Below are 12,500 nucleotides of genomic sequence, written 5' to 3'. Positions count from 1 at the left end.
GGATTTAATCTTTTGCTTATGCTATCCACCTACTTTGGTAAGTTACACATTGGTGAATAGTAGCAAAAACTTGGAAGGTGGTAAATATTAGGGCTAATTATGTGCTTAGATAAGTTAGCAGTGATTAGGGAATTATACAATAAAGTCTTGTTACTCTATATTCAGTACATTATGTTTTTAATGATCACTCTGGCAAGTACTTAAGTGACTGTGATACACTAAGGAATGACCAATACCACTGTGTAAGGGAAAGCTGAACGTCACTAATCTCTTGCAATTTTGGGGCACATCATAATAAAGCACAATAAAGAAAAGAAAAAAAAAAAAGAAAAAAGATTGGTTTCAAAATATTTGGAAACCTAGTCACACACACACAAAAAAAAGTCCCAAAGCACTGTCAAGGATTAGACCCTGAGAACAAGAATAAATACATTTCCGTTTTCTCACAGCAGAAGTTAACAATGGTGTGAAAAAAGTTGACACATAATAATCATGTTGCTTAAAATGTTTTGTAAGGACCTAACAAATGCAAGTGATAAGGTTATAAGGGGTTCAAATATGCCAAACTCAGGTTATGATCCTGCAGATGAATCTAAGTAAACTGGCACCTATTGAAAAGCTGTAGCTCCACACAGCTGCAAGTTTCAGGTCAAGTATTGCACACGCAACTTCAGTGCTGGGCCCTCATTTCGTTTAGTGAAAGAAAGACAAAGCAATGAGATTAAGGCTAATTGAATACATGTTCTAATAGCACATTGAGAATAAGAATTTTCTAAATGAAATGTGTACTTCTTCCTTCTCCTATTTTACCCATCTGAAGAGAGACATAAAAATAATTGTAAATAAAGCAATACTTGATAGTACATACAAGTATCATGGTATATAGCTCTACAGTGTGGGAGTGGCTAGGGAAAGCACCAAGGAAAAGGAGAATCAGCCCTGAAGGAGGGAAAAAGAAGGAAGTTCTTCAGTAAAGCTGATGAAGATCTGTTTTTCAAAAGCAAGAACGGATTTGGGGCAGGCAATACAGTTGACAGTCAAGAAGAAAATTTTTGCAGTAATTGTATTACGTAGGATTCAAAATATTTATTTGACATTATTTTAAGAAGCTATTTCCATTACTTGATCTTTTAGCTTTTCCTAGCTTTCCTATAGAAAACAATAGGGTATAGACCCAGTTGCACCTCCTAAAGAAGAAGAAAAAATGAAGAAGAAAAATGAAGAAGAAAAACATTACACTGCAATTCCCGGTCATAAGGTAATTATGGGATTCCACTGTTGAAAAAGTGCAGAATTTGGGGCAGCATTTGGAGATTATGCCTTCAGAGACACTAGAATGGAGTCAAAGATACAAAACATTCCCAAATCAACAACATCCAGTAATGCATGGTGAAAGATACAGGTCAGTCAGTTGTACGTTCTAGTAGTCTCTAAATTGGCTGAAACAAGCCTGAGCATTTCCTAACGACTAGCTGTAATCAGGATAAATGAGAAGAAATGGACTTGGGAACATCACCAAACTCCTTGTAACTGATAGCTCCTATGGATATAGACTCACCTGAAACAATTATATTCAGTTCTGTCATCCTATCTCAAAAATGTCCACTGGAAGCACCAGGGGTTCAAAGATAGAAAAGAATCATTGGCACACTGAAAAAACATTTATTTTACAAGACAAGCACCCATAAAAAAGAATACCACAGAAGTAAGAAGATGCCTGCTTACCATTTCAGCTCAGTCAGAACACCAATGAACTTTCAAGTAGCTCTGAAGAAAGCACTTAAACATTTCTTCTATGCAAAGATACATGTTAAGGAGATCTGTAGCTACAAAACATCACGACCAAGGATGTTTAGGATCTTAAAAATGCCAGATATTTAGAACTGTGAGTATTCAAATTAAAAAGAAAAGCAAACTGTAACAGTAGTGATTCTCAAAATGAATCATCATTTTGGAAGTGATACAGAACAAAAACCAGCATTTGCTTTAAGAACTTGTTCGGAAGACAGACAAGTGGGTAATGGTTATCTTGTTAGTGCCTACTGCAGAAAAATATTTTATTTTTATTTGGTAGGAGTTGGGGGTAGAGCTTGCCAACATACCCAGTACTACCTACTGTCAAGCCCAGGATTCCAGACTGTGAAGCAATGCATAGCTGTTTTGTTCTCTTCTGAAGACTGACATATCTGAAGTATCTTTATTGTTCTCCCATCTTGCAGTATGATGGACAGAGGCAACACTTCATCTATATTGCAATTGCAGGGGCACATCAGGGAGAAATCTGTTCTCAGTGAAGTTTTGCAAAACCTACTATGACTAGGGCTGCATTCATTGCTGTAAAAACAGTTATCCCAATCAAACAATTTTATGATTAAAAGATCACTAATTGATCTGGTATGACAATTATCACATTAATACATTAATGTGATGCTGCCAAAAAACATTAGTTAGGCTAGTAATGCTGTAATTGCATGATGGTAAAAACTACCATTTTACCAAAGATCTATTCTGGCACCTACTTGAGGACCAGGTGCCAAATTAAAAACCTATCTCATACATTAAAAAAAAAAAAAAGTTTCAAGGAATTTGAGATTAAAAGGCTAGATACACGCATTAGCTAGGAAAGAAGTTTGAAAGGAACAAATTCGTCAACATTCTGCAATACTCTCCTCACCTACCTTAACAGGAAGACTGCAGAGGAAAAAAGGCATTTTAGCCAAACAATATAAAATTGTACTTGTCTAGCAACAGAACAACATCACTCTATGTTCTGTCTAGCAACAGAACAACATCACAACAATGTTAGAGTGAAATTCTTTCATAAAGGGGAAAGACAAAAGGAAGAAATGGAGACTCTTGTCCATAGCCTGAGAATGCAAAATGAACGCTGGGCCCCCACCACTATTTGCTCCCCATGAAAAGCATATTTCTTTCACTTTATCCTCCCTTACAAATACAGAACAATTGTATATATGTATTAAAACAAAGCAAAAACCACCAAAACCTTCACTGCATGTGCTTCTCCTTGGGAGAAAAGGAGAGAACAACACGTGACAGATATGCGGTCACACAGCTTAACACACCATTGGAAGGCATTCACATACAGTAGGATAAATGAAGGATAAGCTCCCATACAGAACGGAGAAGTAGTAAATCACAGTGAAAAAATGACTATTTTTTTTTTCTTTCACCACTCCAAATAAGGTTGTTGAGCCACAAATAATTTTTTGGGAGAGGTATCACAAGTTTAGTGTACGTGAATAATACATCGATGTCAACTAACATATTCTTGAAAAGAGTAAGCAATCAGTAAAAAGCCATGCACATTACGTAGACTTGAAATGTATCCCTGTTTCACTGGGGAAAACTAGCGAGGAATAGTTTTAATTTTTAATTAAGAAGAAGTACTATAGCCCATTTATTAAATATGTTTTGAATGGCTCCATCGTGAATTAAGGTCAAAATACATTTTCTAAATTCTCAAGCTATGACGTAGGATTAGCTTTATTGATCTTTTGCTTGATTTGTAGGAGCCCCCAATCATTATTTTGACAGTTTTATCATACAGTAATAGACTTCCTTTTAGATAATTACAGTTACTACATTCAATTTCAATCTTTCGTAGGACTTGACTTACATAATCACACCTAGATGACATTTCTTTCTTTAGTCATACATATCCCAATAAACTTTGGATAATAGCACTATTTATTTCAACATCAAAATTTTAAGGATTACCAAAACAAGTTCAAGAGTTAACTATACAAGAAAACTCTGGTCTTTGAAATCTTCTGTTCCAAAATTCACATTTTAAGTAATGAGCATCTACTTTATGAAAACAAAAAGCAGAATAGGTAACATTAAGAGACAACAAGTTACTTAAAAGCTTTCAATTGTAAGCATCTCTTGTTTCAATCTGTACCTGTTGTTTCTCGAACTACTGCCATGTGCAGCTGTCAGCAGCCTGGATCCATCTTCTTGATGACTTCCCCACAGGCACCAGCCAGGCTGCTGTTCAGCCCCCTGAAACCAACCATCTCTCCTCCCAGATGAGAAGCCCCCATACCCTCAGCCTCTCCTCACTGGAAAAGTGCTCCAGCCCCTTCACCATCCTGGTGGCCCTCCAGTGAACTCCCTTCAGTCGATCAATGTCTTTCTTCTACAGCTGTAGTTTAATCCAGGAGGAGTCTGGAGCATACTGCTGTGTGTACTCACAACTTTTCTCTGACAGTCTCAACGATGTCAAACAGCACAGTGCTGATTGCACTAAAACCATGAAGCAATGTGACTGAGTGGCATCTCTATATAATGTTTTCTCCTCCTGGCTGAGGTTTCTAAATACATTTCTGCATGGCCTTGACTATTTAAAGTTTAGTTATTCATTTAAAAATTAGAACAGATTTAACGTGGCAGCATTGTATTTTGTTGACATGCTTATTTTCTAGTGATTTGCAAATAGTGGGTTCCAGTCTCCTTAATCAAAGAAGTGATTAAACTCAGGTAGTTTATTGCCTGAAGGCTCTATCATCTTTTAGGGAAAGGGGAATAAAATAAAGAGGGGCAGGGGGAGAGAAGGTATTTTAACTGCATTGGAAAAAGAAAACAATCGCAGCCCTCAGCAAATTGTTTTTCAGTGCTTTTTCAACTGCTTTTCATTGTTTTCTTCACTGTTTTACACTGGCTGCATAAGACAGTTCTGAGGATGTCAAGTGTTTGGATCTCGCTTTCAGATGACTTCCTGCATTTTGTTGCATAATCAGCTCTTTAATTGAGATGTCTCAGTAGCACCCGTCAGGCACTGCATTCAGCATCCTTTTTAGCTTTTATACTTTTTGCCCAAGCAGAGCTGTTCTGAAGTACAGCAAAGTTAAGTCATATAACACATTTTGAGCTCCCCCAGTACACTGGGCATGGATGTGGTTCTTCAGAGCAAAACTTGTGGAAAGATGTTCCAGGCATTTAATGCTCGTGCTTTAGCATTGCGCTACCTACATGTGAGGGGGAAGATTTGAAGAGAAGTTTAAATTGGGTTATTTGCAGCAAAAGCCATTTTTAGAGAAGAAAGCATGGCCCTTTCTCACTGCTGGTGTTAAGTTATGCTGAAGCAGAAATATTTATCCAGATGTTAGTGCATCTGCTCTTGAAGGTATGCATCCCACACTAAAGGATGTCTACCTCACATGAGTTTGAGGATATTCACTTCTATAAAGAGAAATGACTTACTGTAGCAGATGGCCATGATCTAAAATCTGAGATGACACTGGTCAGGTAGTTCACCTGTAGACAATGTTTAACACAGAGCATGTTTTCTGTCTACTCAGGATGCAGGCTTTCTCTAATATATTCTAGAAAGAGAAGTTCAAAACAAGCTAGTCCAAAGAAAAGTAACTTTTAGAATTTGAAGGCAAATAGCTTTTCTCAGCAATACTGTCTCAAGAAAAATTCTCTCTAGCACCGATTTATCAGTGCACTACTGAGGCTGCATTCATCAGGCATTTATACAGAAATGGGAAGAGTGAGACTTGCTCAGTGTTATAGAAAAGCTACTGAATTTCCTCAGGAAAAGTAGACAACAGACTTATAGAAGTTAAAAAGAAAAATAGTCCTTCACGCTGTGTTCATCCATTTTTCCCCTTCTAGTTTAAAGAGGAAGCAGGGAAAGAGCACATGTGGATTCAGAACTGTCTAGCTCTCATAAATCCATGCCTGTCAAGTGTTAAGATTGAATCCTCGTCTTTGCTTTGACACAAGCTCTCTGTAGGACTGTGGCCAAGTAAATTAACCTGTTTATGGTTCAACTGTTTCATTTGTAAACTGGGAATAGTATTTGGACCACAATTCAAGCAAGCCTAGTGAATAAGCCAGTATTTCAAGATCATCAAGAAAGTGGTGTGTAGTGGTTAGAAACCCACCCATGTCAGCACCATTCACTTCACTTCAGTAGTGCATGCTGTCCAGAGTAAGTGGAAATAAAAGCATTACCTGAAATATTTTCTCTCGAATAACAAGAAAAGAAAGACCAGAGTTTCACTAAAAATATCAGTATTCATGCCGAAAGTATATAGTAAAAAGTAGTCAAATGAAAACTATTATTTTTTATTGTAGCTTCAGTCTCTTGCTTCTGTTCCGCTGTGCTTTTTTCATCTAAGAGTTAATGGGATGAGAAAATAAACTGCTTGCATGCATCCAGCACTGGGATTCCAGAAGCACTCCCCATTTTCTTCAGAGGAAGTTTTAATTCAGTTGCCAATTTTCATCTGCAAGAGAAGTTTTCTCTGAATACCTGCATATGAGACCTGTTCTGTAACCTCATCCCTATATCACCAGGCTATTATATGGCAAATCAAAAAAGGAGCTTGTTAACACTGAAGGAAAAATAATTCCCCATTCCTAAAATGAGAACAAGTAAAATACTGACAGCAGATCAAAAAACAGGACCATATTCTAATTTCCGGGGCAGAATCTGCTCTGTAAATCCAAGCAGGAGAGTCTCACCTGTTTCTGTTTTGAGAATGCTAAATTCATTTTCACTAGTGCAACTAATATGTTTTTAAAACTGTCTCTACCTCACTGGCTTTCCGTTCTTACCAATGCTTCTAAAAGAAAGAACAGTGAGATACCTAAAAAAAAAAAAAGACTTTTTTATTTTTATTTTTTTATTTTTATTTTTTATTTTCCCCCCAAACAGGGAACCTGTACTTCTGGGAACATAGCTTAAACATTTGGTTATATTTCCTGCCTCTGTCTGTAAAAATATTCTGCCTTATCAGTATGATAGGGAGATGGAGAAATGAAATATAAGTAAACTTCAAATGCTTGTTTAGAAATACTATCATTATTCACTACTAAAAATGACACTTTCTCAAGAATCTGTGTCTAATAGTGTGCACCTAAATGTAAGGAAACTCTAATTTATGCAACTGTATCTTTTTTGCAACAGTGAAATCAACTAACTGCGGTTCATTAAGTTTGCATTCTATTGACTGACAGAAGTTATCCAGCAAAATACCCTTGACTTAAGAAAAAAAGCTCCTTTCCTTATACTAATTGGCTAGAACAAAGTTTCATCAACATGAAAAACCACACCAAAAAGTACACCAGCACCTTGTCAATACCTCCTGTGCATTTTTACTAGAGGAGGCCACCCTACCCAATTTAAGTTTTTCATATATTCAGTAGACAAAAAGTGAAGGTATTGTTGTATCCAACATTGTTTTTACAAACAGTAATTATATTTATTATTATATTATATTTATATTAAGCATTTTCACAGCGTAAAAGACTACTGTTTGGCCCTGTTTTGTGTCTGGGTTTGATAGGCACATACCAAATGCTCTCACAGGTGCTGTGTTTTAACATAATTCCAGGCTGCCAGCCTGAAACCAAATCCTTACCTCTATGTATTCTGCATTCTGATAATTAGTCAATGGTAATACACTTCTAAAAGATGAAGCATATTCCCACAGTATACGTATCAGGTAGTAAACGCTTTGTAATAAGGAAAAATATGAAAAAAGAGTTATTAAAATATGTATTTTAATTCCTGGAGATTTAAGTAATTTGATATTCTTGTGTAAGAGCTTCTGCAGAGCTGAAAATAACTTCTAAAAGCTAAGTATGAAACATTTTCTATCAGAGGTAATACAACTTTGAGATGTATTTTATCTATGTTAAGGATTGTTGACATACAAGGAGCTTACATTTATGTAGTATTCACAAAGCAAATAGATTATTTATGTTGGTATACTGTAATAAAAATACTAGAAAAATTTGAAATCAGAATTTTAAATTATTTTTATTATACATACTGTCTAAAATTTAATAATTATAGTTGCATTGTGCAGTTTGTAATGTTGCAGAGTGCTTGTTTTACAAGTTTTCTAATTCTTGCCTTTCATTTCTCTGCCTTCACTTGGCAAGTAGACTGTGGATGCATTTCAAGTGAAGCAATGAATGGTAGCACTGCTCTGCTCAGCTTCACAGAATGGTTGAGATTGGAAGAAGCCTCTAGAGGTCAGCTGGCCCAACACCCTCAACAAGCAAGGACAACTACAGCAGGTTGCCCAGGACCATGTCCAAGCAGCTTCTGAAGATCTCCGAGGGAGACTCTGCAAACTCTGGGCAACTTGTGCCAGTGCTCCATCACCTGCATGGTAAAGAAGTGCTTCCTGATGTTCAGGTGAACCCTCCTGTGTTCCAGTTCGTGCCCATTGCCTCCCGGCAGTGGGCACCACTGAAAAGAACCTGGCTCAGTCCTCTCTGCACCTTCCCTTCAGGTATTTAAACACACTGATAAGATTGCCCAAGCCTCCTCTTCTCCAGTGTGAACAGACTCTCTCACCCTCTCCTCACAGGAGATGTGCTTCAGTACTTTCATCATCTTGGTAGCCCTCATTGGACTCATTTCAGTATGTCTAGGTCTCTTGTACTGGGGGCCCTAGAACTTGAGCACAAATTACATCTCATTGCTTTTTTTTTTTTTTTTTAATAAACATTTCACCAAAAGATGAGTGTAGAAGTCCTGATAATATTGGCTTCTCTTTCAAAGTTGTGTTGTTTATTATTCAACAGCTAAAACAAAGTATTGTAAGGTGGGAGGATATTCTGACTTCATTTACATGTTACTGTCACGTTAATATTCAACAGCTGGCAGTCGTACAGATGAAGCTTGCGATTGTATTTCATTGTAGTATAGAAGTGTAAATAAACAGAGGGCAGAAAAGGTAAGATTTAAAAATGTACATGTTTTTGCACTTTCCTCTTTATGTTCCACATTGCAATTAATTTCTACCCCTGTTTAACATCTTTATCTGGAGAATACAAAAAACGAACGTACTTATTTCAAGTTTGCAGATGACACCAAACTGGGGAGCAAGGGCTGCCATTCAAAGGGTCCAAGGCAAGCAAGAGGAATGGCCCTGCAGAAATCTATTTAAAATTTATCAAAGGCAGAGTCCTGCACCTGGGAAGGAGGAACCCCCTGAATATAATGCAGTCTGGGACTGACGTGCATTTCTGCAGAAAAGGACCTGAGGCCCTGGCTAGGCAACAACCTGAATATGAGCCAGCACTGTATTCTGGCAGTGGAGAAGGCCAACAGCAACCTGGGCTTTATTAGCAGAGCCAGTAGATGGAGGGAACTGATTATCCCCCTTTACTTAACACTTATTGGAACCCATCTAGAATACTGCCTTGCACCCTGCAATTTACCACCTGGAATTTAATGTCTTAAAAATATTCTAAATCTGTAAGTACAGAAATTACCTATTTTAAAGACATCATCGTTTTACTTTTCTTTTTAGGATTACAGAGATAACTGCTATCTATGATCTCCGTTTATAAGGTTTCATTATGCTTGTATAAGGCACCCTCTTCCTTCCCCTGGCCCCACAGGTTTGTTTGGAGTTAATCTTCCATACATTGATAGAATAATATGATAGATCTAATAAGGTAATAGGCAGAAGAATTATTACAGTGCTTGGTTGAATAATAGGTTTTTGAACTTGGTTAAGTCAAAGCATAGATAGAGAGAGAGCACATTCTTCAAATTCTTCAGCATCGCAATAGAAATTGAAGCCTGTCACAGACTGAAAACTGGCACACAAAGCTCCCCTGCTAAGACTGAAATAGTAAAAACCACCAACAAAAGAAACTACTACCCCAAACCCCTGAAAGGATACATTTTGTTCAAATCCAGAAACCATGCACCTTTCTTTGAGAATGCACTTCATCACCACAGCAGAATGGTGATTACTGTAGTATAATTGTCTTCAATATACTTAAAAGAACAGTATGTAGAAGAAGTCAATTCCAAACACTTTTACTACTTGATGCCAGAAAGCTGTAGACAATTCAACAATATTTTTGATTGCAACAGTATTACACTCCATAAATAGGGAATTCTGTGTGATAATACATTAATCTCCACTCTAAGGCAAAAGTTACTGGAAAAGAAAAAAAGTATTAAATCAAGAAGTCTGACTTCTGGAATGAAAGGGAACTAGTTGTACAAGGGTATTTCCCATTACACTTAACGTATTTGGGCACAGTTTATGTCCATGCTCCGTATTTATTTTAACAAGCATACTAAAGCCATTATTAGTTGTTATATTGTTAGTTACTCTAACAGTTCTATAGCAGCAAGCTTCTCTCCTGGAATAGGCCAGTCAGTGGAAAACTTTCCATCATTAGGACTTTTGCCTTTATATAAAGATTTATCTTCTCCTTTCAACAGATTTTGTTGCCTAACTTGCAAGGAGGAATGTAAACGTTCCTGCTCAGTGATAATTCTCCATATTCCTTTGCCCACAGATCTACTTTTCTTGTTTCTGATTCTTCAGAAACAAACAAGAAGTCCTCTCCAAAAACTTTTGCTTATGAAGATGCACACACTGTAAACAACTTTCACCCGTACAACATGGTGTGCTTAAAAACACAACTAACAGCCTATCTTTATTCTCCAAACAGACTACTGTAAAATAGGTTAGGTTTCTTTTTTAAAATACTATTTGTATCACCTGAGATCTTTTAATCCTTTGCACTGTGTAACTCTGTGGTTTAAAGTCTATACACAAGAAAGTTAAAGGTAACACCAAACAAGTAAATCGTATAATACAGCAGTACTCTATTTTATTACAGGTGTATTTTAGAAGAATGGAGTATTACTGGAGCAATAAGCTGCGTGCTTCTGTTCTCCCAGTCTCTTTCATCCAAACGTTTTTGCAGAAGTAAAACAATTTAGAACCATGAATTGATTAGTGAAAGTAATAGTACAGCTACAGTACTCTCCTCTCCCAAAGGGAAAGCTTTTTTTCCAGTTTTAAAGGGGAAAAATTAAAAATACAAAACCAAGACTGACTGAGACTTGCAGCTCATTAAAGCTGGGGTGATTTCCACTATACAGAATTCTATTGATCTCCATAGTCCACAGTAGACAAAAAAGTGTGGTCAGGGAGGGGATGATGGATGCCTCTGCCAATAGCACTGAACAAACCTGTTAGCTAATTGCTACCAAAGACAATTATCCCCGCATTGTTTCATAATGGAAACACATTACAAAACTCTAATATACACACAGGGAAATTTGATGATTTGACTGCGGAGCCATGTGCATTGAATTTCATTGCCAAAGGCCAGCCAGGTCGCTGCTGTGAGGGAGAGGAAAGTGTCAGAATAGAAGCCAGAGTATCTCACAGCTCCTTCCCTAGGATCAGTGTAGCAACTCCACGGAATTACAACAACCCTGAGATTCCCCTACCACACCCAACACCATATAACTGACAACATAGAGGATGCATCTTTTAAGGAAAATTAAAAAAAAAATATGAATTGTAAAGGATAATATATTTTTAGTTAGTACAACTAAAAGCCAGTGCTAGAACTGATTTTTCAGTTTTGATCATTGCGATTTTTTCATCGTTCCACATTTAGATTACAAGTCACCCAGTACTGACAGACATATAATAGCGCTTTTAAAGTGTTTTGTATCTCAAAATCCCATCAAAAAAAAAGGCACTGCAAATTTACTTTTGAAAAAAAAACTCAAAATAGATCACAACAAAACTGTCAGTAAGCTAAGCAGCTATAAAATCTAAAAAAAGCTTCAAAATAAGGATTTATTTGATTATACCTAATTACAGTGTAATTCAAGTAGATAGTACGATATAAATAATTTTCCTCTTATCCCCAGAAACCACATTCTTGGAATACCTCTTTCTAAACAGGTTTCTAAATATGCTTGTACTCCTTCCTGGCATACTCATACAAGCCGCTCATACAATTCCAGCAATGCAGTTGTAAGAACGTGTACAGTACACTTCAAAATTACACTGTGTGCAGCATAAGATGATGCAAAATGAAAACAAACAAACAAGCCATACTGCAGTCTTTATAAAAATAAATTAAGTCTGAAAATTTACGATGAATCTATTAACTTCATAATTCACAAGCCAGTGAATTCTGTTTTCCTGTGTTTTGATATTGCTCCACACAGGCTAGTCTACCTGCTTCAGAGCATGCTGACTCCTATTTTGACAAGACCTGGATAGCAGTAGGTCCAAAGCAATCAGAAGGTTGACTTTGACAAATGGTGGTGCTGCGGCGAAGTTGAAAATAACACACATCCACTTTAATCTCTTTCTTGATTAAATCGAAACCATACCATTCTGACATCATGTGATTTGCTCATGAAGCATCACTGCAGGTTACTTTAGAGGCTACATCTATTGAAATGATATTGAATTTTTAGGGGAAGTACTTAATTCATTCAAATGAAACCTTCAGAAGGTAACTGGGCCACCAGTCACTGATAACTGTGCAGATTCAAAGAAAACCAAAGGAAAAATTCCTGACAAAAACCACCATATGCTACTGCATGATATTTTAGTAGGTATTATCTTTTGCTTTCAAAAAGAGAAGATTATACACATAAAGCATATTCTGAAGCTTTTTACTTATTCTGCCATAGTCAAGCTCCAAAGGTAAACATTACACTAGGTAAT

The 12,500-nt window shown here is 36.8% G+C and overlaps 1 protein-coding gene across 8 annotated transcripts in view; it reads right to left on the bottom strand.

Moving 5' to 3' along the window:
• The window catches only part of CDIN1 (CDAN1 interacting nuclease 1), a 104,025-nt gene that overhangs the window by 83,341 nt on the left and 8,184 nt on the right, over positions 1 to 12,500 (bottom strand). The gene's annotated exons all lie outside the window — the stretch shown is intronic.

Source organism: Oxyura jamaicensis, chromosome 5 (assembly GCF_011077185.1).
Source record: "Oxyura jamaicensis isolate SHBP4307 breed ruddy duck chromosome 5, BPBGC_Ojam_1.0, whole genome shotgun sequence".
Lineage (NCBI taxonomy): Eukaryota > Metazoa > Chordata > Aves > Anseriformes > Anatidae > Oxyura > Oxyura jamaicensis.
This window is presented reverse-complemented; position numbering and strand designations above follow the sequence as displayed.